Consider the following 20448-nt stretch of genomic DNA (forward strand, 5'->3'; position numbering starts at 1 on the left):
GTGTCAATTATCTTCTCAATAGTTAACGTGTCACTCAAATTTTAAGGATTTTTTTTCTAATGAATTGATGATATGGCAATACCTGAATCCTTCATTATAAAATGAAGGATTTATAAACTTTAGAGGATCTTGATCCATTAAATAAGAGTATAACTTTTTATTACCCTTTATCAATAGAAGAAATTGAAATTTTCGATTAGATATATTGTAAGTAATGGAGAGAAGAGAGAAATACAAATCATTTGAATCAACAATTAATTAATATATACTTACTTAGTACAATAATAAAAGTTTTGAATTGGCTGACTAAATAACTGCAACAAGTACCCTTTTTCATCCCATCACCTTCGTACCCCTTGGGATAAGAGCATTTAAATTCTCCAAGAAAGTTATGGCATATTTTGTTGCAGGGTTTTAAAACTTCACACTCATTAATATCTAAAACATAATAGAATCTTAATGAGCAACAACTACTATGAACATGTAATAAACCAGATATGTATATTAGTACCTTGGCAACCATGAAGGAGATATGGATTCCTTTGAAAGCCAGAGGCGCACTTGCAATGATATCCGAGACTGTTGGTGGCATTGTAACACTCACTATGCATTGTCTAACATTCATAGCTTGTCAATTGTTTTTGGGCATCATGGCATGTATGATTACCAACTGCCTAATCAACCACCATCGGAAGAGTATTCCTTGTACCTCTAAAATCTAAAGAGGAAAAGTTGTATGCCTTTTCCTTCACTATAAAAGCATAATTACATGGATTGAAGGCTGCTAGTTCCCTGGAGGGTGCCCCCATGTTATTAACAACTACATAAAACTACAATAAACATTCTGGGATAGAAGTCTGGCAACAGTCTAAGCTAGAGCAAGACCCGTTTTTCACCATGTCAATGCTGTCACAAGATGACAAGCATGCAACATCATCAGTTGGTTGTCTTTTTATATGAATATATGTATCCATAGCGTTACTACCGATTCTTATAAACTTGTCCTTCGTCAGTGAGATTGGAAACTTTGATGAGAACGTGAGAGTCTGAGAAACGTTTTGGTTAGTCCTTTTGGAGCAATCATGCTTTACAAATGTGGATACTCTTAGCTCACCGTCCAAGGATATGGAAAGTACATTTGCATTCCTTGCATTACAACTACTAGAAAGAAGTGGCTTTGAAGTCCTCAAAGAATTGGAACAAATGACGAGAAATGACTTATTGAGGTAGCAACCCTCCCTTGTTCCAAAAGGGTAGGGGATGGTTAATGACCCATAGCTGCGTATGTAGCTAGAATCAGGCTGAAATGCTATTGCTACTGCTACTTCGGCAGCTAAGTTTACCAACAGAAGTAGCAAAACCATGTTTTGAAGGAGGAAAAGAAATGTGAGAGAGAAAGACTTAGAGAGAGGAGAGATTAGCAATTTGATGGATGAAAAGAAATGTGAGAGAGAAAGACTTAGAGTGAAGAGAGATTAGCAATTTGAAGGATGAAAATAAATGTGTGAGAGAGAGAGAGACTAAGAGAGACTTAGCAAACCCTTCTATTTGAACTAGTGAACTGGAGGAGTTTCTTTTAAAGGTTGGAAAGAGGAGTTCATGTCAGTCCCTTATTTTTCTACATGCCTTTTGAAAGGCAGCAATATGCTCTGAGGATGGTCAATAAATAAATTTACAAATTCTAATACTTAATCACTTTCTCATTTGAGAGCATTCACATCAATCCGTATATAATAGAAAAATGCATAGAATTTATACAATTTTGCCTAAAAATAACCTACATTGATCAGTTTGTGTATGATTGTATAAATTTACAAATTTGCTACAATAACCATGTAAATTTACAAGTTTGCTACAGTTACTGTGTAAATTTACAAGTTTGCTACAGTTACTGTGTAAATTTACATTGATACTATTCATTTTGCATTTAGTTTTTTATTCTTTCTTTACATATCTTGAACATAAAGAAAGAAAGTAAATGATCTTGTGTGTGAAGAAAAATGAACAATTAAAAAAAAAAAATCAAGAAAATTTGATATTTTAATGAATTGTAGTGTAAAATAAATGATGTGAGATGAGGTGTTTTGAAAATGTTTTATTCTAACGTGCCCTTTGCTTAAGGGCAAATTTTCAAAATTATCTTATTTCATAATTAAAATTCATAATTTTTAATTAAAGTTTATTTTAAAATATTTAGTGTGAATTTTGCATATTATTATTTGTATTTTTTCAATGGGTTATTGAGAGATTTGTTGTTGTAAGTGTTTTGTTGCAAATGTTTTGGTTCTTGATAATTTTTTTTTTTTTGTTCTGAATTTATTAGTTATTTTTTTACTAACCTTGATTAAACTTTTGTAAATAAATTCTTATAAAAATTTAGAATATTTCATTACTAATATGAATAAAAGGGGGTGAGTATTAATTTTTTCAAAGGTCAACGAAGGAGAGTTTTTTCTCCCTTCAAGTTTAGGGTAGAGTATTATTCCCCTAAACCTTAAGGAAGGGAAGTGTAATTACCCCACTAATTTAAATCTATAACATTTGAAAAAATATATAATTTTTAAATTTTGGATGGGTTGGACCCATGGGTTTGAACTTATTTTTTTTAAATCGATCATTAAGTTAACCAATACAATTTCTTCTTAAAAAAATTAACCAATACAAACTATTTGAAGGGCATCAAATGGACACAAATAACTTGACATGACATTGAAATTTAATGACAAAATAAATTAAGGCTTTATTTTTTATTTATTTAGAGATAATGGTAAAATAGTAAGTAAAAAAAGGATAGTGCCTCGTTTACAGAATTTTAGAAGTTTAGTTACGTGTGGAGAAGGTATTAAGCACCCCACAACGTCTATACAAAAGGATAGTACCTCGTTTCGAATTTAATCTTAATATCTCACCATTTAAACAACAACTAAGATATTTGACATTTGATTTTAAAAAGAATGATATGCATGTCCATGTGAAATGAAACAATGATCAAATTTATCATAGGGTGACATGTGAGCAATAAATGACATGTATAATCTATCCTAAGATGGCATATGAGAAATGACAAGGATCTATCCTAATACGGCATGTGAAAAATGGCATGCATCTATCCTAGGATGACATGTGAGAATGACATGCAATCTATACTAGGATGACATGTGAATGCATGACAATCTAAATGCATGGGCATGTGAGCAATTTATTTTATAAAATATTTACTAAGTATATGATAGCATGGCATACACTAGGAGTGTAAATTGTGTAAGGAATTAAGTATAGCTAACCTCGTTCCAAAGCATAGCATACCAAATGCAATCTTTGCAATTAATTTTTTCAAAGCATTTATCTCATGCAAAAAGACACAAAGAAATAACAAGAAAGTTTTAAATTCCTATAAAGTGTGAAACAAAGTCATTAGACAAATTTATTATTTTTAAAGGAAGGTCTTTCTATTCTTTGGCAAAGCAAGGATTAAAAATGAATTTTTGGAATTTTTGAGGTCTAATTGTGATTTCAAAAAGTTCAAGGTCGAAATATAATTTTGGAAAGTTTCAGGTCTTCGTGAATTTGGAAAAATTTTGGGGTCAAATTGTAATTCAAAAAATATTTGGGGTTGAAAATGTATTTTGGAAAAGCTTTGGGTCAAAAGCTTAATTTTATAAAAAGGATTTGGGGTTGAAAGTTTAAGTTTGGAAAGTTTTGGGGTTAAAATTTTAATTTTATGAAAGTTACAAAGTGAAAATGTAATTTGAAAAAGGTTTGGCTTGTGGATCCGGGTTGGGCCCTTGTGTTGGAATGGATTTAAAAAGGAGCTTAATTTTTGGGCTTGGGTTGACCATGATTTTATAAAAAGCTGGTGGGCTTGTGTGTGAGTTTTTTTTTTTTTTTTTTTTTTTATGAGAGTGAGATTTTTAAAATTGGGTCTGGGTGAAGCTAAATTTTAATGTGGGCTAGAGCTTAGAGGCATTCGGGTTGGGCCTAAAGGAGAGGATTGGCTTGGGATTTTTAGTGGAGTGGGCTTAAATGATTTTTAGTTTTAGATGTTAGCTAAACCAAATGGGTCCAACCCGGTCCAAACCCAAACTCCACTCCAAGTATTAAAAGAAATCTCTATGGACCAATCACAGAACGCCACCTCACCATCTCTTCTCTTAATCCTTCTCTTTCTATTTCTGTCTTAAACCCAAATCAGATAAAGCCTTAGGCCTCTCTCCCTCACCCGATCTCTCCATCTCTGAATCAAACCCACCACCTCCAAAGAAAGGATTTTGATTTGGTTTTAGGGGTGTGAGAAAAGAAAGGATTTCAAAAGGTTGGATTTTTGGCTTGGGTGTGGCTATGTTTTTGATTTAGAATTTTGGGGCTTCGGCTTTCTATGGCTGGATGTGTGTGCTGTGTTCACTGCTTGGCCGTGTGGTGTGTGTATGTTTGTTTTATGTATTGCTTGTAACCCGAGTTGTGTGTGTAAAAAATGGTAGCTTGTATGCTCTGTGTCTTGTGAACATGTGCAGAGATACATAAAAATGCAGTAGGTAAAAAACATAGGCAAAATTAACAAGCATTTGAGAAGAAAATAGATATTACCCATTTTGTTTGAGTCCTTCCTTTGCTCTAGGTTTCTGCTTTGTGATGTTTAGCTTTTCTCCTTTTTGCTCTGCTCTATTTCCTCATAGTTTGTGCTCATTTGATAGCTGAAAAAAAATCACAAATTGATAAAAATTAACAAAAATGAGGTTTGTTTAAAAATCAACAAAAATCAGCAAAAATTGATAAAAATCAATAAAAATAAAAAAATCATAGTTTGTGCTCATTAAAACCATGCAATCCATTAATTCAGGGCTAAAGCTTCTATCGAAATTAACAGATTGCACACCCTTAGAGTACTCACTGCGAAATTAACCCAACGAGATCGTCGGAGTTGCCGCCGATCTACCTTAGAGTTGCCGTTATTATCGTCTGATCCACCGCCATTAACTTCGCCGCCGTTTTCGTCGGATCTCCTCGCCTCCGTGTGTGAGAGTGTGTGGGTTTGGGATATGAGAGAGACAGAGAGTTGTGGTTATGGTGGTAGTGAAAAGTGGTGTCGAGTAAAGGGCTGATAATGAATTAAAAGACCATGCCACACCGCTCAATTAAATTTTGGTGTACATCATTGGGCAGAGGCAGTGAGTTGAGGAAGGATGGAGAGACTTGAAAGAAAAAGAATAAAAAATATTATTTAAATAAAATAATGTATATAATAGATGGACTTACATGAGTATTTTGTAAAATAATAGTGTAAAATAAAAAAATAAAAAGTAAATTTTTATGTATAAAATAGACCGAAAAATTTAGAAAGATTGATGCTGATGCGCTTAGAATCCCTTGTTCCAAAAGGATAAGGGATGGTTAGAAACCCACAGCTGCAGCTGGAATCGGGTTGAGATGTTGCTGCAGCTAAAAATATCAACAGAAGTAGGAGTAGGTTTTGTTGAAAAAGTATTCCAAGCAAAACCATGGTTTTAAAAAAAGTTTGAGGGAAGAAGGAATAGTTTGAGAGAGAAAGAGTAAAAAAAAAAAAAAAAAAAGGAGAAATTAGCAAAGAAATGAATCAAATTCAGAATGTTTCTCTCTTTGTGGAAACCCTTCTGCTTTTATAAGCACGGGGAGATAAGACCGTGTCAGTACGGCAAGGTAATGATGTCGAAATTTTCCATTTTGAGAAAGTTACAAATCCACGGCGTGAATGTGGGTGGGCTGCTTCATCAAATGTTCCAGGTTGATTTATCTATCAATTATCAGTCTTTAGTCTTTATCTCCCGTATCTATCTATTGCGTATAGGGGTGTTTTATATGGTGGACTATGACGTATAGGGCTTCTTTTTTATTTTCTGTTTGGCTACTAGTACTTACTAAGCAGAACGTACATGAATTGGTCACATTGATTTTACAGTAATGGTGGGCCAAGTGAATATTTACATCAAAAGACTGAGTCACTGAGACATCCAACAGAACACCACAAGGGAATAATTAAAGTGCAAAAAGATGATAAAGAGAAAAGCTAATCTTAATGACAAACCTCAAATCAAGAGAATGATGGATTAATTAACTGAAAGCTCACTAAAAGATAACAGATAAAGTTTGAAAAAAAAAAAAAAAAAAAAAAAAGAAGGAAGGAGAAGAAGAAAGAAAGAGGTAAATTTGACAGAGTGCAAACCTTGGAGGAAAACAAGGGGTGACATAGTCATAAATATCTCCGAGCTCTTCTCCAATCTGAATGTCAAAAAAGAAACAACCAACATTATGAATGAAACAAAAATCTAAATCAGGTTTTTTTACAGGCTCATAATAGTAATTGAATAACGCAACCATTATTTCTAATGTTACCTAAGCTAATGCACAGATTACTGTCAGAATAAAAGATACTTAACATTTCAATTTTTATATAACAGAGCAACCATTAAAAGAAGGTTTTTACCTCTGTTAGAAGTTTGTTAAATCGTCCTTCAACAGTCTTCCTTATTTGCTCATAACATTTATTGTTATTAATATTATAGCCTTTTTTTTTTACCTTCAATTTCTGCTGTGTTAGATTTTTTGAAGAACAAAACTATAACAGTTTGTGATATAATGCATTATGTGCAGGGGCGGAGCCAGAAATTTTAGTTTGGGGGGGCCAAGTTTGTTAATATATTTGTTAATCAAGACAAACCTCTACACACATATATAAAAATTAATTTACTAAGAGAATTTATTATCTCCTAAATTTTAATGAGCATACAAAAGTCATGTATTTCTTCTATTAGACATGTACAAAAATTTATCATTTTTTACATAGTTCAATTTGTTAAACCTCTTAAATTATATGATTTTAATATAATTTCTCTTTCTTTTAAGAGCAACATTGAAATGACTCAAAATTTGGGAGGGCCAACTTCAATTTTTACATGCTACATTTTTTTAAATATAAATAATATAAATACTATAAAATAATTTTTTAAAACTTTGGGGGGGCCTTGCCCCCCACCCTTGTGTGTGGCTCCGCCACTGATTATGTGTGTGCACTTTAAAAAATAAGGTTGTGATATACAGTTTAAGAAAGCTTCTATGACAGATTATACACAATATGAATATAAGCAACTGTGACTTGAAATCAAAATCAAACTTCAAGGTGAAAGAAAGTAACTGAAATAGAAAATTAATTCAAAATATTTACTTGGCAGTTCTACGAGGATTTGCAATTGATGCCAGTGCACCAACACTCTCGGCCTCAGCAAGTTGTTGATCAAGGATTTCTTGCATTTCAACAACCCTAGAAGGGATGGAAACAGAAGAGGAAGATGATTATTCACTACAAGACTAGCACAAAAGTAAAATGAACCAAAATGACCTAAATAAAAAAATAAAAGATAAAAAAAAAAAAAAAATCCCACCATCCAAATTCTAATTTCTTTATTCTACTTTGGGACGTCCCAAAACGTCCTCTTTGAAAAATCAATAAATAGGGGTCAGTTTAATTTGTCCATCATTCATAACTCATAACCCATAACCTATTAGATCACAACCAAAACTAGTAAGAGCAAGCAAAAGAAAGGGAAGAACCCCCTGGAACTGCATGCAGCCGGCCACCGTCTCTCTCTTTTGTAGATCTCATTTTTCTTCTTTGAGTATGCTCACTGCTTCTCTCACCTTCTCTCTCTCTCTCTCTCTCTCTCTCTCTCTCTCTCCCCCCCCCCAACCCATAGATCTTGATACAAATCACCCAAACCAAAGAAAGAAATAAGCACCGATATAAAGAGATGAAGAAAAAAGAAAGAACCGCCGGAAGAAGAGACGAAAAAAAAAAAAGAAAAAAAAAAGAAAGAAATTAAAGAAGCAGTTGTGAAGAAGAAAGAAAAAAAAATTTGTTAACCAAAAAAAAAAAAAAAAAAAGAAGAAAAAAAAGCTGAGAAAAAGAAACAGAGAAATTTGAAGAGGAAAGGTAGTGTGAGGTTAAGGAAGAAAGAAGATAAGGAGCTGTTTGGTTTTTTGAAAATAATTACTCATTACTTATCACTCAATTTTCGTCACTCATTACTTATCATTCATCACTTATCATTCATCACTTATCACTTATCACTTATCACTTAAAATACTCAAATTTCCTAAACCCACCGATTTGGCACACTATTTTTAGCTTCTCATCACTCAATTTTTTTTTTTACTTTTTGTAGGACTCATACCTAAGTACCATGTCATAAGTTCTATTAGCCTACCCGCCTCACCCTCACTATTTTCATTTCATTTTCTTCCCCTTCAGTCACCATTGTCTTGTTACTCTCCCAACACAAATCCGAACCTAGCTAAGATAGAAGACATCGCCGATCTCCTCTGACGTGAAGTGGCGACGCTGATCTCCCACCTTCTCAACCCACCGTCACCAAGGCTTGATTTTTCATAGATCCCTTAAGTTTTATTGGTGAAATTTGTAAATATTGTTTGTGGGTATTGTTTTGTTTGAAAATTTTGGTTCTTGATTTTTTTTATGGGTCTGAGACTGACATAACAGTGCTGATAGTGGAAATGGAGAAGAAAAACAGCAATACCCACTCATCACCCATAACTCTGTTTGGTGCTAATCTATGTGTGTATCGGTTTGGTGTTTGTAATCTTTGAATGAGTTTGGTGCTTGTAATTTGTGGGTATATGGATGGGTTTGGTACTTGTAATCTGTGGGTATATGGGTTTCTTTTGTATGGGTTTGGTGCTTGTAATTTCCTCTTTCATTCATTGATTTTCCAATTCCGTGAAAAGAAAAAAGAAAAAAATTGCAACTAAACCTAGAAATCAACGTGAAAAAAAAAAAAAGAAAAAAAAAAAGAAAAAGAAAAAGGGAACCTAAGCCTAGAAACCCAATGAAAAGGAATGGAAAAAAAAAATTGCAAACAAACCCAAAAACTAACGTGAAAAGGAAAGAAAAGAAGAAAAAAGAAGAAGAAGAAGAAGAGAATGGAGAAAGTTGTGTCCTAGACCCAGCGTGAAAGACAAAAAAAAAGAAAAAGAAAAGAAGATAACGCGTGTTGGAGAGAGCAAAAGGTCTGACGGTGGGTCCTCAATGTGTGTATTTACAAAAATGCCATCATAACTCTATTTCTATAAATTGAAAATATCTAAAATGTATTTTTAATTTCCATAACTTATCACTCAAAAATCAGAGAATTGAGTAATGGAAACAAAAACTAGAAATAATGTCAAACACACTTCTTAACCGTGAGACCCACATATTTTGAGATATGGGTGATGAAAACAGAGTTATAGATGATGGAAACACAAAAACCAAATAGCCCCTAAAGAGTCGTTGGCTAGTGGGTGCTTGTTGATGGGACATGACACAAAGTGAAGTGACGGCTCCAATAATTTTTTTAAGGTGGTTTAAGAAGTATAAATTACATCATCTAATAGAAAAAGAAATTCATATATTAACAACAATAACCAAAAAACAAGCAAATACATAAAATTTTATAATTTCGTTCTATGCGTTTTTATATTTTAAAATCATTATATAATAATCTCATTATCAAAGTTACAAGTAACATCTCTTTTAATGTACGTTGTTCTAAGTTAAAGTTAACATGAATTCACTTAGAAGATGAAGATAAATCTTAGGTACGTGGTTTTCTTATTAAATATTTATCCATAATATTAATAAAATAATAAACAATAAACTATAATTTCATTTGAAGTATTATTTCTTAATACAATAAAGGTATTAATTATTGTTGTTTAGTTGCTTCATTATTTTTCTTTAGAAATATTATTTGGTAATACAATAAAGGTATTTGTGGGAGGACTTTCGTCTCGGCTCCCAATCAGGTATTGTTTGCTTTGGGATGTGTTTTTGATCACACACACTATGGTACACCTTTTCTTAGGCCAAAGGCTTATAAGGCAAGGGTAGGAGGCGTTTCTCCCCGATGTGGGATTGAGCAAATTCATGCGGGAAGGATGTAGGTTGATACTTGCCCATCCCAAAGCGAACAATACCTGATTGAAGGTCGAGATGAAAGTCCTCCCATAAAAAGGCGCTTTTGAGGGTAGTGCCCATCAAAGGTATTGTCCACTTTGGGTGGCAGTCTTTGAGATACGTCTGACCGCACGGCTTTGTTACCCTGAAGGGCATGCCTCCCCACTACAGGATACCCCGAACAGCAAAATAAAGCGAATAACTCATAAGCAACTGTGCAACAAATTAGAAAATGGTCCACTGTTGCAATAACAATAGCGATACCTCTTTTTTTTTTTTTTTTTTTTTTGAGAAAAAATTAGCAATACCTCTTTTAATTACATTATGCCCCCATCATGATCTTCCCCAAAGCCATTTTCCCTAAGAAAAAAACAACTTCCTTAGAAACCTTTGTACACCTTACACTCTTCCATGAAAATCGCATTTCATTGGTGGTTGACTAGTAGTCGTGCAAATTCTGGGTATCTCCCATTCCTGTTTTTGCATGGCATCTTCTTTTTTTTTTTTTTCTTTTTTAATAAGTAAAGAAATTTTATTGATAAAAAAGAAAGGAAGCCCTTGTTTACTAGGGTGTACTTGGGGAGCAGAACGATCAAGTTTTCAAATTACAATTCTCAAGCAAATCTAAAAAGTTAGAATAGGAAAGAGATTTAATCTCAAGGATGTACCATTCACAATTCTTGAAACATCATTTATCCCATTTTCACGTGGCATTATAGATGGTCTAATACCCATTAAAAGAAAAAGATATGTAGGGTGCACAGCCTATTACATTTAAAGCCGATGAGGCCATGACTCACAAGAGGGTGCATTTAACAAAGGAAAAAGGTTTTACTTCAGAGTCTAAATATATTTAGAGGCTTGGACTTTAACCATTAATAGAAAGATGACATGTGTACCATTATGAATGCACATGACTCACTTAGTCAATTGGGTTAATTGAATTATATGTATGATAAGGATTAATATCATTTTTCTATCGATGATTGAAGTCAGACAATGTCCTTTAAGAAATATTAAAACCTGGTCAAAAAGTCAAAATCCCAAATGTTAAATCCGGGGTTTGTTGGCTTTTTTAGATTTTGTTTATGTTGTCATGGCGGTGTTATCCTCTCAAGTAGATTGGTACGTAATTTTAAATTGGTCTATATCTTTAAATTATTTTCTATAATTTTTCTATTACCTTTCAAAACAAAACGCAAATGTCATTCTTTGAAGGGGATTGACACCTAATTTTCAATTGGTATATCATTTTGTATTATTTTCTATTTTTTTTTAAAATCATCTATTATTCTTTTTTTTAAAAAGCACATCATTTTGTTTGGAAAAAAAAAATTGTAATACCAAATTAACCCCACAAAACTAGTCTAGGAAGAATGAGAGGAAAGAAAGAAAGAAAGTTAAAACAAAATCCAAAAATAATATACAAGATTATACCATATAAGAAGATAAAGACTAAGAGCATTTGCAGCAATGTAGCTATGTTGCTATATATTAGCTATTCAAACACCAAAATGATGCTTTAGTAGTGGAACTAAATCTATTTTTTTAGCTCCATTGCTATAGTGCACATCTATATATAGATGTGCACTATAGCTTAGAGCTAAAAAAAAAAAAAAAAAAAATTTAATCCCTGCCCTCGATTAAAATATTACCTCTCTCAACTCTCACCTCTCTCTCAACTTCCTTTCACCGCTACCAGCCCACCCCCACATTGTCGACCTACGCCACTGGCTCACACCGCAAACCCTGCTACCAACTTATCTTGCCCTTACTTGGTTTTTTTTTTTTTTTTTTTTTTTTTTTTTTTTTTTTTTTTTTTGCTGCTATGGGTTGTGGTTGTGTGGGTAGATCGATGTCGGTGGGTGGCTGGGTTCGTCGGCATCAGTGGGTGGCTCGGGTGGGTTTCGTGGTGGTGGGTGTGGGTGTTGCCACCAATCAGCCTTAGACCCACGCCGCCATCCACCTCAGGCCCACGCCGTCGATCGAAGTGCTTGCTCGTGGATATTGGGTATCTGACTGGGAAACCCATGGAGCTCGCCGACCCACCCCTTCTGCCGACCCAGCTCGCCGACATTATGCTTGGTGATTTTTTATTTTGTTTGTGATTGGTGATTTTGTTTGGTCTGGGTTGAAGAAAAAGATTGGAGATTTGAGTTTTTTATTTTTTTTTTATTTTTTTATTTTGCCTGCTGTGAACTGGTGGTGGTGGTGGGTGTGGTTGTGGCTGATGGTAGAGGTGGTTGTAATTGGTGCTGTGGATGTTTTTTGGTAGTGAGATATATTATTTTATTGTAGCGGTTATATTATTTTATTGTGATATTTATATTATTTTATTATATTAAAAGTTAAAATAAATCTAATGTTTCAACCTCTATATATATATATATATATATATATATATATATATATATATATATAAGTAAAATAGATAAATTAACTTTTGATGTAACTAATTAGATAAAGTAAATTTTTTACGCTACTGCTGTTGATACTCTAAAGAATAAACAAAAGTTTGTGGGCTGCAACAAAAAAGAACAGACGAAAAACAATGAAATGATCGTCAGAAGAAGAATCCCAAACGCAACTTTAACTCCAACTGTTGTCCGGTGCCTTATTTAACACCATGATTGTACGGTGCCTTAATAGACTTGTCCTTACCTTCACTTTTCAAGCTTCATCATATGGTCACGTGAAGCAAAGTATTTTATTATATTTTATATTTAGCAATTAGCACTACAACAGCATACAAAGTACAATCAACACTAATACTGATGTCAGCTTTGTTTGGATACAATGGAGGTAAGAGGAGAAAATAAATGAATAATAGAAAGGAATCCAGAAAGAAAAGAACAGAAATTTTTCGTTTGGTTTGCAATATGGAAGGAAATGAAAAAAAAAAATTTATTACTTTTATGTCTATATAAATGTGAAACATGCATAAAGTTATGGACAAATATGTAATTTTATATCATATTATATTATTTATGTAGGTTCCAATTTTTAAAAAACCATTCTCCTTTCAAATCTGGCCAAATTGGGTGTATTACAAATATGTAGGCTTGAGAATGGGTTTTTCCTTATTGTTATTTGCCATGCAAACCAATGACAACATTTCCTATCATTTCTCTTCTCTTCTTCTGTCTTTCAGCGTTTTCAAACACACAGTAAAACTCAGTTGAATACCAACATTCAGGCGACCTAGTTGGTAAAATACCGGGTCAACAAGTCTTGGAATTTGGGTTCAAGCCTTAAATAATTAGTCGTGTTTGTACTCCTTATATCCCATTTCTATCGCAAATGGTGGACTTAAAAAATAAGCGAGTTTCTCACATAGACCGAGAGTATGGGGTCTTGCTCGAGAGCAGATATGATGCTACTATGGTCTCACTCAGATAGGAAAGCCACACTGATCATCTCCCTCTACCCATTTTTTTTCACCAAAAAAAAAAAAAAAAAAACTCAGCTGAATATGTGTGGTTGTGATGAGTTGCGGTGTGGTTGAGATGAGTGGCGGTGTATTTTGAGGTTAAAAATGTGGATAAAAATATATATTTAATTGAAATAGTGATGTAGTATTAAGGTTGATGTATAACTATAAAAAAACATAAATAGCTAAATTATTTTTAAAAAAAATAAAGTTTCTCTAATTAGTTTAATTAAAAATTTGAAGAAACTAACGTGAATGCTCCAAGTTCTAACTAATTACTTCCCTTAAACCTTTCTAAGTATATTCAATTGGCTGATATTTAAATTTAAAAATAAATTATACCAATGGCACACCCACTACACAGCACTTAGGCCATAGTTGGTATAATAAATGAAAATTACATTAAGAATAGAAATCTATATTAGTATAGATAAATTACACCTATTTATATGTTTGGTTGTAAAAAAAATTACATTAATCTATATTAGTATAAATAAATTATAACTATTTATATGTTTGGTTGTAAAATTGAAATAATACTCTTTATTGTATTCCACAAATTATAAATATTTTACTTAAACAATTATATTTAAACTTGTTGTGTGACTCAATTATCTTAAAATTAAATACTTTTGAAATTATTTATGAGATTTTTTTGTTGATATATCATTTGTTAGTGTTTCTTTACAATGTAGTTGTGTTACTTTAACTCTTGTTAGTGTTGCAAAAGAGAATGAGGCGATCATTGTTTGGTTAGAAAAATATCTTTTTTTTTTTTTTTTCTTTCTCATTGTATAATATGATGCAGAATAAATAAAGTCTACTATGACTTTTACTATAAAAAAAAAAAATTACGTTATTGTCTATATTTCGAGTTTGTTTGGATATCGTTTATTGCTGAAAACTGAAAATTGAAAACACTATAGCAAAATAACTTTTAAATGTGTAAATAGTGTTGTGGGACCCAGTTTTAAAGTTTTTAATACTGAAAAAAGTACTTGCGGGTCCTATGAATAGTGCACGAGGCCCACTATTTAAACACAAAACATAGGAAAACACATTTTTCATGCGTTCCAAACGCACACTTCAAATCAACACACGTAGCAATTTCTAAAAACTCATATAACAAAAAAAACATCTTCGCATCTTGAGTGCATATTTATATATATTGATGATTTTTTGAAAATTTTTATTATGTGAATAAATAAAATTTGTGATTTAGAAAATGAATTCTACTGTACATAATAGTAAACCAATATTGAAAAAAGTTTATCGAAAATTGAAAAAGTTTTAATTTATTAATGTATGTCCCATCAGACCCTTAGAAAATATATTAATTTTAAAACTATTATGCACTTTAAAGTTTGTGACATTCAATAATAGCATGTCACATGTCAGTAATTTTGTAGTAGCAAAACCATGGTGATTGGCGGGAAGACAAACATCTCTACAAATGGAAGTTGAAGAGAGACTGACATGCAAGAAGTAGAAGACACGACATGAAATCACATCTCATATACATGCACCTCTACCGCACGGTTAACGAAGAAGCCATTTTACCAGCTCTGTACTAATTATCATGCACATCAATCATCATCATCGGACCATTCGCTTGTCTGTCTCTTCACATTTCAAAGCCTTAAATACCCCCCAAAACCTCAAACCTTCCAAGCACCTCTTCCTCTTTCAAGTATTTGCATCACCAAGGTCTCTCTGAGTTAAGAGTTTTGTGCATAAGGTATGATCTTTTGCCTATTTATGAATTTAATGACACAATTTCACAATTTTTTTTTTGTTTTTAGAACTATTGAGGTGATTGATTATAATTAGTAACTATAAAAGTAGTGTCAATCACTTGAAATTAAGTGATGTTGTACTAGTCATAATTTGCCATCTCATCAACAAGTTGTCAAAAAAGTAGTAAATTTTGTTTTGCTTGTAGCATCATATGGTGATTGAACCGGCTCTAAAGAAGTTGAAATGTGACATAGGGATACATTTTATTCAGTAATATATTCAAAGCTCAATTTTCAACTTCTTTTGTTTATGGTTGCTGCACTTGATTTTCTGTTGCTTATGAAAGCTCATGAAGTTTTTTTTTTTTTTTCGCCTATCTGTAGTGCAGAAATCTAGAGCTCATTTTTTGTTGCTTGTGAAATCTCATAAATTTTTGCTTCTAGTTCAGTAATTTAAGCTCTTTTTTCTTTCTTCCTTTTTTTGGTGTGTGGGTGTGGCCTAACAAATATTTGTATGTGAAGCATCTTTGTGGATAGAACATGAAACGCAGGCGTATGTTTAGAAAGAACGGTACCAAGACAAAAAGGCCCTCTGTAGTTGCCGAGAACAAAGAAGCATGTGAGAAATTTGATGATGAAAATCCTGAAGATAATGATGAATTTGATAGGGATTGTGAGGGCAGAGGCGATGAAGAAATTGACACTGAAATGGATGGTGGTGCATTTTCCTCTAATTATCCAACTGGGAGCGACAGCAATTGGTCATGTAGCTCTGAAGATATGACTTCTGAATATAGTAGTTATGAGTCTTCGGATGAGTCAATGGAGAGGCCAGTGCAGAAATTGGTTAATTGGCCTAGTAAAGGGAAGCTAAAGAGGGTGAAATTGTCCAGGAAAAGTGATTACTCGCAGCCTAAGTCTTCAAGGGGCTTGGTATCTTCAAGTGGATACAATAAAGAGAGAAAGTCGATCCATGAGGATCCTCGATATAATGAGCAAGAATTATGTGCTGCCTTAATGGTATGATGGAAATTTTTGTAATGCGTTTCTGTTTAAAAAATTTATTAGGTAGTGTATTTGATTAGTAGTTTGATTGATATATTTGTTGCTTTTCATGTAAATAATTTTAGAAAAAGAAAATTTTTTCTTGAAAAGATAGAAATTTTTTGTAGAATGATAACCTAACAAAGCCTATGGTTGCTATTTCTAATTTTTTATTTTTTATTTTTTTTTATATGCTTAGTTAGACTTTGTTGTTGTTGTTTCCAATTGTTTATTTCTAGGTGATTATCAAGGTTATGAAAATGGACGAGGCTAAACCTTTTAATGTTCCAGCGGATCCGGCTGCTTTGGAAACATCTGTAAGTGACACGTTTTGTAAGTATATTTTTCAGCATGCATAGATGGTGCTAAGGGACAATGCTTCAGTCTGCCCTTAAGTAAGGAGGAAATTGCAGGATAGACAATTAAATTATTCATCTCTTTGTATTGTAAGATATAGAGGTTAATTAGGCCTTACACCTGAATATGCATCTGTCTTTGAACTCTGGTGCCGAAGATATAATGTAGCCAAGAAAATAGGAGCCCTTGTCGATTTTTAATCACTCATCACTAGCTATTCATCCTTGATGAATTTGAAGTGGATTATTTCTTCTAAATTTTGATTCAATAACAAATGAGGGCAATGCATTTGTTTGTTTATTCCCTTCTTAAAGATCTACAAGTTCTGTGTGTAGCTTGTTATCCCATCTCCCTTTTTCAGCCTTTTGTAACTGTCATGTATTAAAAAGAAAGTCTTTTTGTAACTATCATGTAATTGGAAGAAAAGAGTATATTCTTAACTAAATCTCATGGTTTTTAAAATTTCATTATGCTGCCTGAAGTCATAAAGTATCGTATACAGTAACTTAGAAATTATTTTATCAAGTACCATATGTTTTCATGTCCTAATCCTTATTTCCTATTCTTCTTTTTTTGGTTGGGTGGTTGGAACCAGGATTACGTCAATGTCATAGATACACCAATGGATTTTGGAACAATATACAGCAATCTTCAAAATGGTTTGAAGTATTTGAATTCTGAGGATGTATATAAGGATGTACAACTCATTTGGAGACATTGGTGCAAGTATAATTACAAGGGTGATTATGTTTTGGAACTTATGACAAGTGTGAAGAAGAAATTCATGAAGCACTGGATAGCAGCTAATTTGTACTGTGAACCAACTCAAAAGACCAATGGTAAGAGTTTCATGTTTATGCTATTTCTCATTTATGTACACTTTTCACTTGACTTTACCAGTTTTTGCTAGTTCTCATTAATGCATTTGATTCTTTTGACTATACTAATTTTTAGAAGTTCACATCTTAGCTGATTTCTTTGTAAATAATTATAATCTTAAGTGTTGTGTGTGTGTGATTGTTGATACATAAAGGATCACCATGAATTTCGAAACATGTATATGAATCATGAGCATTCCATTATTTAGATATCTATTTTGTATCTGTTAATGGTATTGGGATCCATTCTTTGGTAGGACATTCACTACCTCCTATGCGGTATGACACAAGGCGCAAAAAATATGTGGCTAAGTATCCGGAGGGCCACATGATTGGCGGACCCAACCAGTCCCAGCCCCAATTGATCAAAAATGAACCATGTCACTCGCAGAAGCTGCAACAAAGCATTAGCCAACCACAGGCCTCCCAACCACAGGCTGGCAGTGATATCGGTAGCATAGGTATGCGATGCACTTAATTCTTCATATCAGGGATGATTGTTTCTTTAAGCTTTCAATCTATGTAATATGTTATTAATTATATATAGATTAATGCTTTATCTCTTCAAAATTGATATTACAACTCCTATGACAGTATCAATCTGCATATTCGTTATACTTTTGCTGACACAGGCCCTTACTTCGGGCCATGGTAACCAGTATCATAACTACATACTCCGATCTTGTTTTTGTCAGTTGCTTTATGAAAGATACTGTTTTGTCTGTTGCATTTGGCATTGTGAGATTCTTATTGACATTATATACGTATTTCTGTTGTAACTGTTACTGATTGGTCTTTTTTTCACTCTTGTAGCAAACTCACCACCTCATGCAGGCTATACAAATGATTGTGCAGGTGAGTTACATGTCAAATATAAATCCTCTTCAATGCCAGTTGAATATAAATTATATGTAACTTTTCAGTCATACATTTGGGTTATGTGTTCGTCTCCAATTTCAATATTAAGATATCTATTTTGAAATTTTTATTGATTGGCTTTTTATCCATTGTAGGACAATCTCACTTACCACCTCATAGGGATCATGGCTTGAGGAGAAAAAATTACATGCTGAATCATCCGGTGGGTCCGATGATTAACAAACACAGCCAGCCTAAGCCACAGCAGCCCATACTAAGTTTCAACCAGTCATATCATTTACAGCAGCCGCAGCAGACGACTTGCCAAGCCCAGCCCTCCCATCCTCAGGCTGACACTGGAGGTATGCTAGATGATAAATCCTTTAACTTGCTATCTGTTTAGTATTTAACATACTAATATTTATGTTGTATAAACTTATTCATTATAGTTTCTTATTTTAGTACTATTTTATCTTTATCTGCTTATTTATCTATCCAAGGAACAAGTTGATCTATGAAGCATCTAATTAAAATTTTCCAAACAGCATTATAGGTATCTTGTTTTCATTTCCACTTGGTTATGTTACTTAAAATGTCTGCTAGTTTATACAACCAGGATTTAAGACAGACTTGAATATATGTAAACAATGAGGACCTGGCTCTCATTATATAGGAGTTAATTTTGTAGCTAATATTGATATTTCCTTACTATTTTATGTAGGACAATCACCTGCAAACTCTGTCATGGGGTGCAGTAATTATAAGTCAAGTTGTCCATCAGGTCCTGTGATCAACAATCCTGGTCCACAGCAGCAGATTCAGGAGGCCCCAGAATGCCACAACCAACCATGCAAGTCAGTGTGCAAGCCTAGGAAAAAGAGGTGTCGAGGCCCTGCACGATGCCGCTTCTTGTGTGACTTGTCTGATGGTGAGCGAATAGATGTTTCAATCAACAGATTTGGGCAGCCCATTGGCCGTGAGGCTGCCAAGCTCAGCAGTTTCATGGGTACCATAGCACGGAATGGCTACATTGCACCCCTTACTTATGTCAGCTGGAAGGCTGTACCTTATGCAGCCAAAGAGGATATGTGGCAGATTGTCCAGGTACTACCAAAAAGTTTTTCTTTTTTAAGTAAATGAAACTTACATACAGTTCCTTAGGTTTTCAGAAGGAAATGTACCTAAGTTATACCAATAAGTTTTAGTCCTAAACCATCTCAAAAAGAGTATCCAATTTATAAGATAGCTCAGGCATATATAAGTTCATTTTGCTGTGTTATGTAATTGAATGCTTTCCTTTTGTGCTATAGTCAAGGTTCAACATTGATCCGAAGGGGAAAAGTTGGGTCATTAAGTCTCTTGCAACAAAATGGAGGAGCTTTAAGTCCTTAGTAAAGGCTAAATATGAGCAACTAAGGCACCGTGATAGTAGGGTCCTTCCGCATCAATGGCCGATCCTCATATCCCACTGGAACTCTGAAAGGGAAAAGGTATATTCTACATGCTGGCCAAAGGTTTTTTTTTTGTTTGTTTACTTGTTTGTTTGTTTGGTTTGTTTTGTATTGTTTTGGTGGTCTGAATGCTTGGCCCAAGACTGACATTCACATTTTGAGATGTGAGTTAAACATTCCATTAATATTTTACTCTACTTTCCAGATGAAATTTGGAAATGTGATAATTTATAGATCAAACTTTGTAGGTGCGAACTGCTATAAATAAGGCTTGCCGTGCAAAGATGAAGGATGTGCATACTTTAGGGAGGAAGAGCTATGCAAGGTTACGTGAGGAGGAGGTAACTTATATTTTTGTAAATTTTTATTGGTTCTGTGTGGTCTATATTTTTTTACATTCATCCATAATGTACTATAACTTGTTCTCTATGTGAGGTCAGAGGGAGAAGCGGCCAAATGGGGAGGAGCCAAATAGGGATGAGATGTATATATTAACCCACACACATAAAGATGGGAAACCTGTTAATGAGGAAGCAGCAGCCAAAATTGTATGTTTTATTTACTTTTTAAAGTAACTTTAGCCTCATGTGGTATTATTTTTTGTGTAAACCGTTAATTGTATAACACCTAGCCTCCTGTAGTATTGTTTTTTGAGCAAACCATTAATTGAATAACACATGGGGGTTTTGTATATTTTCCCAAGTGTAATTTT

At 33.5% G+C, this 20448-nt stretch overlaps 1 long non-coding RNA gene across 1 annotated transcript; it reads right to left on the reverse strand.

The window, feature by feature from the left end:
- Nucleotides 1–6197: 6197 nt before the first annotated feature.
- Nucleotides 6198–7691, reverse strand: LOC126707595 (uncharacterized). The gene is made up of 3 exons (XR_007648991.1): nucleotides 7530–7691; nucleotides 7196–7291; nucleotides 6198–6252 (listed from the first exon to the last, which is right to left on the reverse strand). It is a non-coding gene; the product is annotated as an uncharacterized LOC126707595 (long non-coding RNA).
- Between the last annotated feature and the right edge of the window lie 12757 nt (nucleotides 7692–20448).

The sequence above is a fragment of the Quercus robur genome, chromosome 2, assembly GCF_932294415.1.
Source record: "Quercus robur chromosome 2, dhQueRobu3.1, whole genome shotgun sequence".
NCBI lineage: Eukaryota > Viridiplantae > Streptophyta > Magnoliopsida > Fagales > Fagaceae > Quercus > Quercus robur.